The 10,815-nt window shown below is 43.2% G+C and overlaps 1 long non-coding RNA gene across 1 annotated transcript in view; it reads left to right on the top strand.

The window, feature by feature from the left end:
• Nucleotides 1-208: 208 nt before the first annotated feature.
• LOC106026822 (uncharacterized) overlaps nucleotides 209-10,815 on the top strand; it is a 30,900-nt gene continuing 20,293 nt past the window's right edge. The window contains exons 1-2 of the long non-coding RNA XR_001200393.3: nucleotides 209-399; nucleotides 887-1,061. This is a non-coding gene — a long non-coding RNA (uncharacterized LOC106026822). The remainder of the gene's footprint in view (nucleotides 400-886; nucleotides 1,062-10,815) is intronic.

Here is a 10,815-nt window from a genome sequence, read left to right as displayed (position 1 = left end):
AGGCATGTAGTGAAGTTGAAGCACAAAGTGCACATGGGAACTCAGCAGGCCACGGCTGGCTTGCCAACATGGTATCCTGAAGCTGGGAGCAGGTGTAATTACTTTTGTGTCATAAGAAGGACGTTCTGCAGGCCTGAAGATTGGGTCCAGAAGTCACGTTAGGAGGAGGCCTTTGCTTAAGTGAGGCTGCCAACGAAAGTGCTAGAGCCAAGCAGGCAGGGCTGGGTCCTGAGAGGAAGAGGCAGAGCAGGAAACAGTGAAGACGGGCCCGCGTTTAAACAGTCTGTTAGCAGTTTCAGCCAGGCAGAGGTGGCAGTTTAGAGGTCCTTATGTTAAGCTAGGAGAGAACTGCCAGGTGTGGAGATACGCACCTGCAATCCCGTCACTCGGGAGGCTGAGGTAGGAGCATTGCCATGAGTCACGGCCAGCCTAAATTGCACAGCAAGACTGTCTCCAAAAACAGAAAAGGGGAAGAAGCTGAGAACACGCTTTTCTGTGTTACAAAAAAAAAAATCTATAGATAACAAGGAAAGATAAGGTGTAGAAAAATTTCTCAGAAGACAGAAGGCGTGAGTTTGAAACATAGAAGTATTAATTCTGAACAGGAAGGAAGTTGTGAGTAGAGAAGGAGGTTGGTGCGTTTGTGTTTCACGAGGTGATTCTGTCTCGGTAACTGTCTGGGTGACTACTTAGCATTCAGGTAAAAGCGAGGAGGTGGAGTTCTGCTCGGACACTGATTTTGGATTGATCTCAGAATGTGCGTGTTCCAGGCAAAGACAGTGCGAGTGGGTGGCGAGCTGGATGGGTCGAAGAGTGTTGAGTGGAGAGAATTAGAGTCTTTCTGTATGCACATGTTCTTTAAACCATGCGCACATTTCTTTTTTAGTGCGAGCACCACTAGCTCCTGCAGAGGTGACGTGTGGAGCGGTGAGAGTGCAGAGCCTGCAGCCCTCGCCGGCATCCAGCCGGGCTTCCTGGCAGACGGTGCACTCCGGCTGAGGTCCAGAGCGGGCGCTGTGTCAGTGACTTCTGATACGTGCAGGAGAGAGCTAGCAGAAGTGGTGAGAAATGAGAAAGGATTGTTCGCTAGGATTTCTTCTAAAAATAAAAAATGGATTTATGTTCTAGTATATGTCTGCTGAAGCAAGCACTGGGTTTATGTCTTAAAAGAGTCAATTCTATCTTGCACTTTCTACTGCGGGCTACTTTCTAGTGTAAGGCTGAAGTTTAGGATAAGGACTACAGAGGGTAGTGACTTGGGCTCAGCTCCTGCAGAGGAGTGACATTTACACCCCACATTCGTAAGGGTGAATGTCTGCTCTTCTGCTATACTAGTAAACATGCCAGGTTAATAAAATGCTGCTTTTGTATTTTCTTAAACAAGGGATTGAAAATACAGGCTTGAAAATATAACCCAGTTCCTAATTTCTTTGATTTGTTGCACAGTGTATACCTTGTGAGTAAAAGTAATAACCTCTCAGCATTATAATCAAATGTTTGTAGAATAGAAACAATACACTTCTATGCAATAATACTGCAGAGTATTCCAGGATTTTGTATGTATATATGTTTATACTTGTATGTAGCCTTGAACAGATACTGCTTGTTTAACAACCTACCTGGTTAATGACTGTTCTGGCTTACGACCAGCCACATGAACTTAGGACCCAACCTGTACTGTCAGGCTGTGAGAAGCAGGGCGGCCTGCGGGTGGCTTCTGTAGTACGGTATTGAAACTTTTGCTGATCGTAACCTACTGCAGTTTCATGTGCTGTTACACATTACGGTACTGCAGGGAAGGGTTATGCAAATAACAGCACAGTCATCAAGTTAGGGCTTTTCTTTGACCATTTCTTTGTTCTGAATATTGTGACATAGTACAGCTGTATGCACAATTTCTCGTTTAACAACCAGCTTGTTTAATGACCTAGTTGCAGTTAACAGACCTCAGTTGTTAAATAAGTAGCATCTATATTGCTTAATGTTGGGGCACGTTCTGAAAACTGTACCTTAGCGTGCATCATAGAGTATATTTACACAAAGCAAGACAACTGTGGCATCAGGAAGTGCTGTAATTTTATGGAACCAATTATTAAATTATTAAACTGTCACTGACTAAAATGTCATTGTGTGACAAATGACTGTACTAAAATATAATTTTAGCTACTGTATATTTTGGTATCAATATAGCATGTACAGATAGATACGTATACACATATCTAACCAAAATGTTTAGATGTAAGTTTGGAGCACAAGATACACATCTCAAAAAACTTGAAATTGGAGAGCATCTTAGAGGTCACTCATGTCTGCCTCCCAAGTGCCAAACTATCTTGTTTTTTTGGTGGGTAGCAGGAAATGAACTCAGGACCTTAAGCTTGCCAGGCAGGTGCTGTGCCACTGAGGTATATCCCTGGCTTCCTGAAATTATCTTCTGTAATGACCTTTTTTAAAATTTGGAAAATAGCAAGTCTATTTAAGACAGTATCATATTATATACAGTTATTAAAATGTAAATCTCATAAAAATTTTATAAGAAAGAAAATTTTTAAATTAAAATGTAATTGACTCACAGTAAAGTTCACCACCCTGTGACATAAAGCTCAGTGAGGTTTGGCAAAGGTCTCCCCCTAGAATCAGTAGGGCAGTTCTCTCGGCCCCTCGGGATTTCTATTGTGTTCTTTTGTGATCAGCCCTCCACCCCAGCACCAGTGTCTGATGCGCAGTAACAGCGAGTAATTTAACAGCGAGTAATTTGCTTTTATTCTGCTTGGTCTTTGTTAAAGTGTCAGTGTAACTGGAATCAAGTATGTAGCCTTTTGAGTCGACCTTTCATTTAACATAGTGCTTCTCATCCTAGCCTGTGTCATGGCATTTATCAGTGTTTGATTTCTTCTGTTGACTGTGTTCTGTGGTGTGGCCACACCAGTTTGTTTATCCATTCACCACTTGAAGGATATTGGCTTGTTTCCATTCTTTGAAAATTATGGGTAGAAATACTGCAGATATTCACAAGCAGTTTTGTGTAAACATAATTTCCTCTCTTGTTATCTAAGAGTGGGATTACTGGATCGTAAACATGTAACTCGAAAACATGTTCCAAAGAAGTTATATTGGTAAAATTGTTTCTTTTTGCTCTTTGATCACCTGCTCTTCTTTCTTTGTGCTCCAGTGAAGGTAATTTCAGTCAGCCGGTCTTCAAGTTGTTTCTTTTCTCGGCTGTGTTACTTACTAATGAATCCATTGAAAATATTGCTATCCCTGTTTCAGTTTCTTGTTCGTAGTATTTTCAATTGGCAGCATCCTACAGATTCTGTCCTTACAGTCCCCAGCTGTTCATGCATTTTACTCAAACATATTAATGATGGTTATTTCATAACGTGGTCTCTGATAATTGTAACCAAGGCTAATCTGCTGATGTTTTCTATTGATTTTCTTTTTGTGCTGTTTTATGTTGTTTTATTTTGAGAGAAAGCCGGCCTGGAATCTTGTGCTAAAGCAGTCCTCGTGTCTCAGCCTCCCAAGGAGCTGAGATGACAGGTGTGCATACCACAGCTGGTGATCAGTTCATTTTGATAGTGCTTTTTGTTGTTGCTGCTTTGGGTACTTCTTAATTTTTAATTGAGTGTTGGTAGTGGTATACAAAGGCAGAGCCTGAGCTAAACAAAATTCAGGTGAAGAATTACCTTACCTATTTTTCTGCTCTGCCATGCATGCAGGTTCTTGACTTAGCATGTTTAGGATACAAGATAGGCTTCGGTTCAGTGTTTCCTCCATAACCTACCGTGAAACACTGGCTTGGGATTTCACAGGGCTTCACTTGTGTTCAGGGTGATTCTGGGTGTGCCTGACAGTTTTCTTAATCACCCTGTCCTTCCTCAGCCCGAATCCTGCCTGCGTCCCTTCCTTGCCCTGCCACTGGCCTCGGAGCACACCGGCCAGCCGGAGGGGAGGCCAGCTTTTTCCTGTGGTCCCTGCAGGTCCTGGGTTTCGGCCCTCCATGGAGGCCTTCGTCATCAAAGAGCCTGCGCCTCCGGCAGGTATCTCAGCATCGCCTTCAGCGATCGGGCCTGCCATCCAAGAGGGTTTCGTGCTGTTCGCTTCCTGGTAGGCTTGGCCATTGTAGCCACAAAGAGACCTGGGAGCGGAACTGGTTTTTTGCTCATCTTTAGGGCTGTTTGTTTGTTTTGGTTCACGTGCTTCTGTCCGGGAGACTTTGCCACAGACCTTCTTACAGTTTCAGATTTCTGTTCTGTGGGGCAGAAGGGCCCGAGTAGGGCATTAAGCAGTCCCCCAGCTGGAGCAGCTTCCCGCCAAGAGGATTCCTGGCACCCCTAGTCTGCCCCGGGTCCTGCTCTGAGCACTGTGGGGCCTGCGGGGTGAATGGGTGCCGATGGCTCTGCCGCGTCAGCACAGGAGTCCGAATCCTCGTCCCGCGCGCAGGGCTTGGCCTCCCTCCCCGGAGCCAGCGTCGCGCGCAGGGCTTGGCCTCCCTCCCCGGAGCCAGCGTCACTGACCAGGTTCACCTCCTTGGCTTCCTGGTCTGCCTTGCTTCTGGGTTTAGACTGGTTGCTCTTTAACCTCAGCTTTCATATTGTAACAAAATTGTTTTAAGGGATACTTCCAGCTTGTGTGTATTTTTAGGGTATGAGCAGTGCTCATTCTAGTTTTCTCCATTTTTGGCAGAAGTGGAATTTTGAATATAAGTGTACTTTAAAAAGGAACACACTCCTATATAAGAATGCCTTTTAAACAGATATATAGCCACACTGTAACCCTGAAAATCTAGATAATACTTCTTTGTCTGACTGCACCATTTAGTGAGAATCTTGTTGTTGGGCATTAGGTGCCATGCCAAACATCTGTGAAGCTGAGTCTTTCAGAATATACTCCGTAGACTGAGTTGGAAATAAGACGGTTTTATTTAGATTGTTGCTGCTGTCACAACAGCAGGACACCTCTGCTCTCTGATTAGTGCCCAGATACAGCGTCCAGGGAGCCTACAAGCAGCAGGAGGTGAGACAGTACTCAAGGGACTGTTCTGCTTGGTTCTGCGAGTGGTCAGACGGGATCGCCGTCACTGGGGAGCTAACACGAGGAGCTGGCGACTGTCCTGTGTTTTGTGTTCTCCATAGGAGAATTCAAACAAGCCACGTAAATAGTTCTACAGAGTATAGGCAGAGTCTACTGCAGTGTGGTAGCTTTTCACAGTGACAGAGATGAAGGCACACAGGAGTTAAGATGGCAGTTGTGCCGCATTAAGCCCCATGTTACATATGTGAGTGGAGATTCCTTCCTCGGAGGTTACTGTTCTTTGAAAGGCAAACGGGCTGTTTTGACCCGCGTTAGAGGCAAGGAGGCCCCTGTGTATTTCCCAGGTGCAGTGCTTCTGTTTAGCTTGTCTTGAGACCTGCAGGTGTTTTCCAGTCTGTCACGCAGTCTGGTCTGTATTATTAGCATGCTCAGAAGAGGTTACATTCTTCTGGGCTAGCATTTGAAACCATGAGCTTGTTTGGATTTTATATATAGCTAACGGTTAAAAAAACAAAAGGAAAAGGGGTAAACGATGTCTTCTCTCCTTTTTACATGGCACCTGGTTACCTGCGGGCAGGCCTGCTCATGTCTTTTTGCCTGAAAATGATGGTGGTTTGATTACGGAATTGTTCAGTACGGTTTTCAGGTGGCCACTCACATTGGCTTTGCGTGAAGTTATTCTCAACAGAGAATACACTGGATCAAGGCCAGTTCCCAGGGGAAGAGGACAGAAGCTGGTTTTTTCTCAGTATCTTCCTTTGCACTTTCAGTTTAGAACTGAGGTTCAGCTCCTCTTGGAGTGTGTTACTGAAGTCTGCAGTGACAAACGGCTAGTGGTCAGAAAGTGTAAATGACTGCATATTAATAAGTAGAGGGCAGCCAAATACTATTAAAAGTGGATGAAATACATTTACTGGTGCCTTACAAAAGAGGAAGATGAAAATGTATATTGAATCAGAGAAATAAAATCACAGTAAAATAAAAATTTGTACTGATTATTTAAAATTTAAAAATGTAATAATAGTTACTATAATGAATATATGGCATGACAGAAATCATTTTAATTTGGATGCAGGACAGTTGTGTTTCTTCCTAAACAGAGAATAGAAAATATTTTTCTTTCTGTCTTTCTAACTCGTCCATATTTTCTTTAATATCTTGTAAAAGAAAAAAGTAATTTGGTCATTTCGGAAACGTAGCTCTTGCATCCCTGTTGTGCATCTGCCCACACGGTGGTGTTAGTTATCTGCAGCTGCCTCGTGTTTATTCCAGTCTCTTTCTCTTGTCTTAGTAAGCCCCTCATTTCATCTGGGGCCTTGTCTGGTAGAAAGATCTCAGCAGTCATCCTTCAGGGTCTGAGCCAGTGAGTGGTTCTGCCTCAGCTGGTCCCAGTTATGATTTTCTGTTGACTTTAGTCATCTTCTGGGACCTCAGAGTGTTGTTCACAGCCAACGTAGTCCTTCTTGCTCATTGTCCAGTGGCAGCCTGATTGCCCCTTAGTAGTCAGAATCCAGACAGCAGATAATGTTCGTTTGCCCGTCATCAGACGTGAGGGGCCCAGGGTGGCCTGATGGTGGTCTCAGCTTCCAGTTCGGGGGAGCCATTTCCCTGGTAATGGCATTTTTCATTCATCTTAGGTCTGCTTTCATTAATGTTTGGTTGTTTTGTAGACTAAATATACTTATTTTGTTAGATTCATATTTAAGTAGTTTATATTTTGGAGCACTTATAAATTGGCCTTGTAAAGATGTTTTAATTCTGTTGTTTGTTGTTAGTGTTAAAAAGTATGATGGAGTTTTATACATTCCCCTTGTATCTTTCAACAACCTCCCTGGAGTCTGTTAATTCTAGGGCTTCTTTTATATTTGTATAACCCAGGTATATTTCTTTACAAATTGTTACAAATTTACAAATTGTTAATTTTCTAATGTAGACACACGTGTTGCCAGTGAATAGGTTTTTTTTGCTTGTTTTTTACCTTTCCTATGTGTTTGCTTGTTGTATCTTTTTCCTGACTTGTCACACCAGTTAGATCTCTGTACAGTGCTGAATAACGTGGAGAGTGACTATCCGGGATGGAGTCTTCAGTTTAGGGGAAAAACCGGTCTAGTTTCATCACGAAGTATGATGGTAACTGTAGGATTTCTGTTAATCCCATTTGTCAAGCTGAGGAAGTTTCCTGTAATTCTTGTTTGCTAAAAATCACCAGGAGTGGGTTTTGAATTTATAAATGTCTTTTTTGCATCTACTGAGATGATGCATACTTTTTATTCTTTTGTCTGTTGAAGAGGGCAAGTGGACTTTGAAAATGTCGAGCATGCTTTCCACTCCTAGAAAAAGCCGACTCTGTCACGGGGAATTGCCTTCAGATGTTGCTTGATTTGATCTACTCCTGAGGGCTTTTTTTGCACTTGTATGTCCATGATAGATGTATTTTCTTCTGACATTCTTTCTCTTTCATTCATTCTTTTTTTCCATTTCTTTCTTTTCTGCAATATCTTTCCTGTTTTTAGTACTGGGGTAATGCTGCTATCACAGGATTAGTCTAGTGCGTTCCCTCCTCCTCCTCTGTGTTCCAGAGGAGGTTACATAGCAGTCAGGGAACCTGTGGCGTGAGCCGCAGGGGCTGTTCGTACCACTGAAAGCTCTGAAAGGTTCAGCATCACGGCAGTTAAGGTAGACTTGGCACTGGCGCTTCCTTAAGCGTTTGGTGGAGTCCGTCGGTGGGTCATCTGAGCTGGAATTCGTTTAGGCTGTAGAATACATATTTCTGTTAATTTTCTAGAGTTTCAATAACAGAATCAGACTAGGTGGTTTGAATAACGAGAATTTGTCATCAGTTCCCCACGATTTCATGGAGAATTTGTATATTATGTTCAATCAGAAATGTTGATCTGCTCTTGTCTTTTTTGTTGTCTTCTTTTCCAGTTTTGAAATAAGATATTACCGCCCTCTGAGAATGAGTTTGGAACTCTTTCCCTGCCTGCCAATTTTTAAAAATATTTTGACACAAATGCATGTTAGTTCTTCTTTAAAAGTTTGGTAAAACTGAATAGTGAAGCCATCTATTTTGGGCTTTTCTTTGTTAGGAGTTTTTTTTTTTTTTAAAATCAGCTTTTCAGAATTTGCATTGCTCAGTTTTGCTGTCCAGGATATGAGGTATGATCAAAAATATGGTGAATGCTTAATTTAAAAAAATCATTACAGTAAAAGATAGTATCTTGGATAGTTTTCTCTCAGTGCTTCTGGGACAAAATACCTGACACCCAAAAAGACGGGTAGAAAGGTTTGTGTAGCTCACAGTTTGTGGAGGTCTCAGTCTGTAAGCAGCTGGCTCCACGGCAGGGTGGCGTGGCACAGGGGTAATGCTTTAAGGTGGCAGAAGACAGCAAAGCAGCAAAAGCAAAAAGGGCAGGGAGCAGACCTCTTTGCCTCCTGTGTGTGGCACTCGCACGTCTCAGGGCCCCCTCTTGGGCAGGTGAGGGTGTCTGCTGAGTCACCTGGTTAAGCTTGTGGCCTTCCCAGATGGACACAATGGCCACATTCTAGAGAGGCAAATGGCACGTCCTGTACACCCAGGCCGGAGAGCTGCTGAGCTCCTTGGTTAAGCTCTGGACCTCTCGGGCTGACACCGTGTATCTGCTGACCAGATGCACGCCTCAGGCCCACTCACAGGCTCCTGCTTGCCCGGGAAGTGCTCTTGCCTGCCCTTACGCAGTGCTGTAGAGCTGGTGAACACTCAGCCAGATGCCCTGTCATGGGAGGAGTGTGTCCCTGCCTACCTCGCTCACTGGAGCTGGCACCGTGCCGCTTCTGGCTGTTCCTCTGAGTACAGTGACCGTGAGAGATCACATTCTGAATCAGTGTGGAACATCAGAGGAACAGGACTGCAGCTGAAGACGGTCGGGAAGAGGACTTCGGAGCGGCGGCACTGACGGGGGCTGCCCCGAGGGGCTCGTGGCGGGGTTTCCTGCAGCACAGCTGCGCTCCGTGGGTCTGTCACCATGGCATACCCATGCATGCCTTGCGGCTTGTTGTTTGACTTGATATGTGAACTATCATAGTTACTAATCCTTGGTGTTCCAGTGTGATTAGGTGTGAATGTTTTCATTTCTTCTCCAGTTGTATTTATTTTCTTCTTCTGTTTCTTTTTCTTGGTTAGTCTAGGTAAAGGTTTGTCAAGTTTGTATTTTCAAAAAAATGCCTTTTTGCCGTTGATCATTGGTATTATGTTAGTCTGTATTTTTTTTTTTATGTTTTGATGTTTGAAAATTCTTTCCTTCTATGCTGTTTTTTAGTTTGCTTTGCTTTTGCTTTTCTAGTTACTTGAGCTGCTTCTTAGCTTGCATGAAATCTTTCTTTTCTTAAGTAAAGGCACATTGCTGTAACATCCCTCTTAACATTCCTTTTATGATATGTTGTATTTCCGTTTGAGTTTGTTCCAATTAGTATTTTAAAATACTCCTTTCAGTTTTTTAAACTCATGTGTTAGAGCAGGTTGTTTAATTTTTAAGTATCCACACAATTTTTTATGTTTCTGTTGTCGACTTCTAGTTTTATCCAGTTGTTGCAAAACAGGATACATAATATGGTTTTGGTTTTAAGTTAGTGAGACTTGTTTTTATGGCCCATCTTCTCTTGGCGTTCATCTTTGTAGTTTGGTTGTTGTCTTTTTTTGTTTGTTTCTTTTTTGTGGTACCGAGAATCAAACTCATGACCTCACGCTTGTTAGGCAGGCACTTACGCCGCTGAGCGAAATCCCTGGCTCAGCTGTTGTCTTCATTAATAAAAATTGAGTCTTTTCTCTTTACCTTATCATCCGTTTTAGACTTCTGTGTATTTGTGTGGTAGAAGTTATTGTCCCTTCATTTCTGTTGTAGGATTTCCTTACCCATTTTTTATAATGCTTGTCTCATGGTAATGAGTTCCTTTTTTTACCTAACTTGGAAAGTTTGCTTTTGCTCCATCTTTGAGTGGTAGCTTTTCTGAGACAGAACTCTTTGTTTGGCACTTTTTTCTTTAAGATTTTGAATCTTTCACCCCATTTTGCCCAGGAATGTAAGGTTTTTGTTGAGAAATTCGCTGTTAGCTTAGTGGGGATTCCCTTATATGTCGCTGAGTTCTTTTTTCTGTGGTATGTTTAGAAGTCTTCATTTTGGATTTTTGACAGTTTGAATATAACGTACCTTGGAGGAGACTGGTTTTGGCTAAATGTTTTGTGATTCTTTGTGCTTCCTAGGCCTGGTTTTCCATATATTCCCCTTAACTTCCACAGTTTGCAGCTGTTGTTTCCTAAATGGATTTCCTTTCTTTTCTCCTTGTGAATTTAACTCCTATAACTTAGCACCTGCTGTTGTCTGGGTGCTGTGGGAGACTGAGCCTGAGGAGCACCCTCAATTCTGGGTCTAAGCAGCTTTATTCTCACTTCTCCACCAGCCCTGGTGCCGTAGCCTGAGTCTTAGAGAGGACAGGCCCTGAGCCTTTGCAGGCCTCTTCAGCTAGTGCTCGCTGCTGCTGGGGCTGTGGGCCCTCCCTGTGGAGGCCTGCTCCTCCCCAGGCTGCCCCGCAGTGCCCGCCTCTCCTGGGACTCCTTCTCCCGACCTCCACGCGTCCTCAGGTTCATTCTTTCCTTTTTGTGTCTTCCTTCTCTTTATTAGTTTATGCATGTGTGTATTTGTCCTTTGTTGATAAGTTCATTTCCAACTGTCTGCTTCCTTAAAGTGTTGGATTTGATTATAAATTGGTTCTGTATCATGTGTTTTCTTATGTCTGCAGATTTAT

Source organism: Cavia porcellus, unplaced genomic scaffold (genome assembly GCF_034190915.1).
Source record: "Cavia porcellus strain 051 isolate PalLab524CR breed Dunkin Hartley unplaced genomic scaffold, mCavPor4.1 scaffold_23, whole genome shotgun sequence".
In the NCBI taxonomy this organism is placed as follows: domain Eukaryota; kingdom Metazoa; phylum Chordata; class Mammalia; order Rodentia; family Caviidae; genus Cavia; species Cavia porcellus.
Note: the sequence above shows the minus strand (reverse complement) of the source record. Positions and strands in the feature narration are given on the sequence as shown.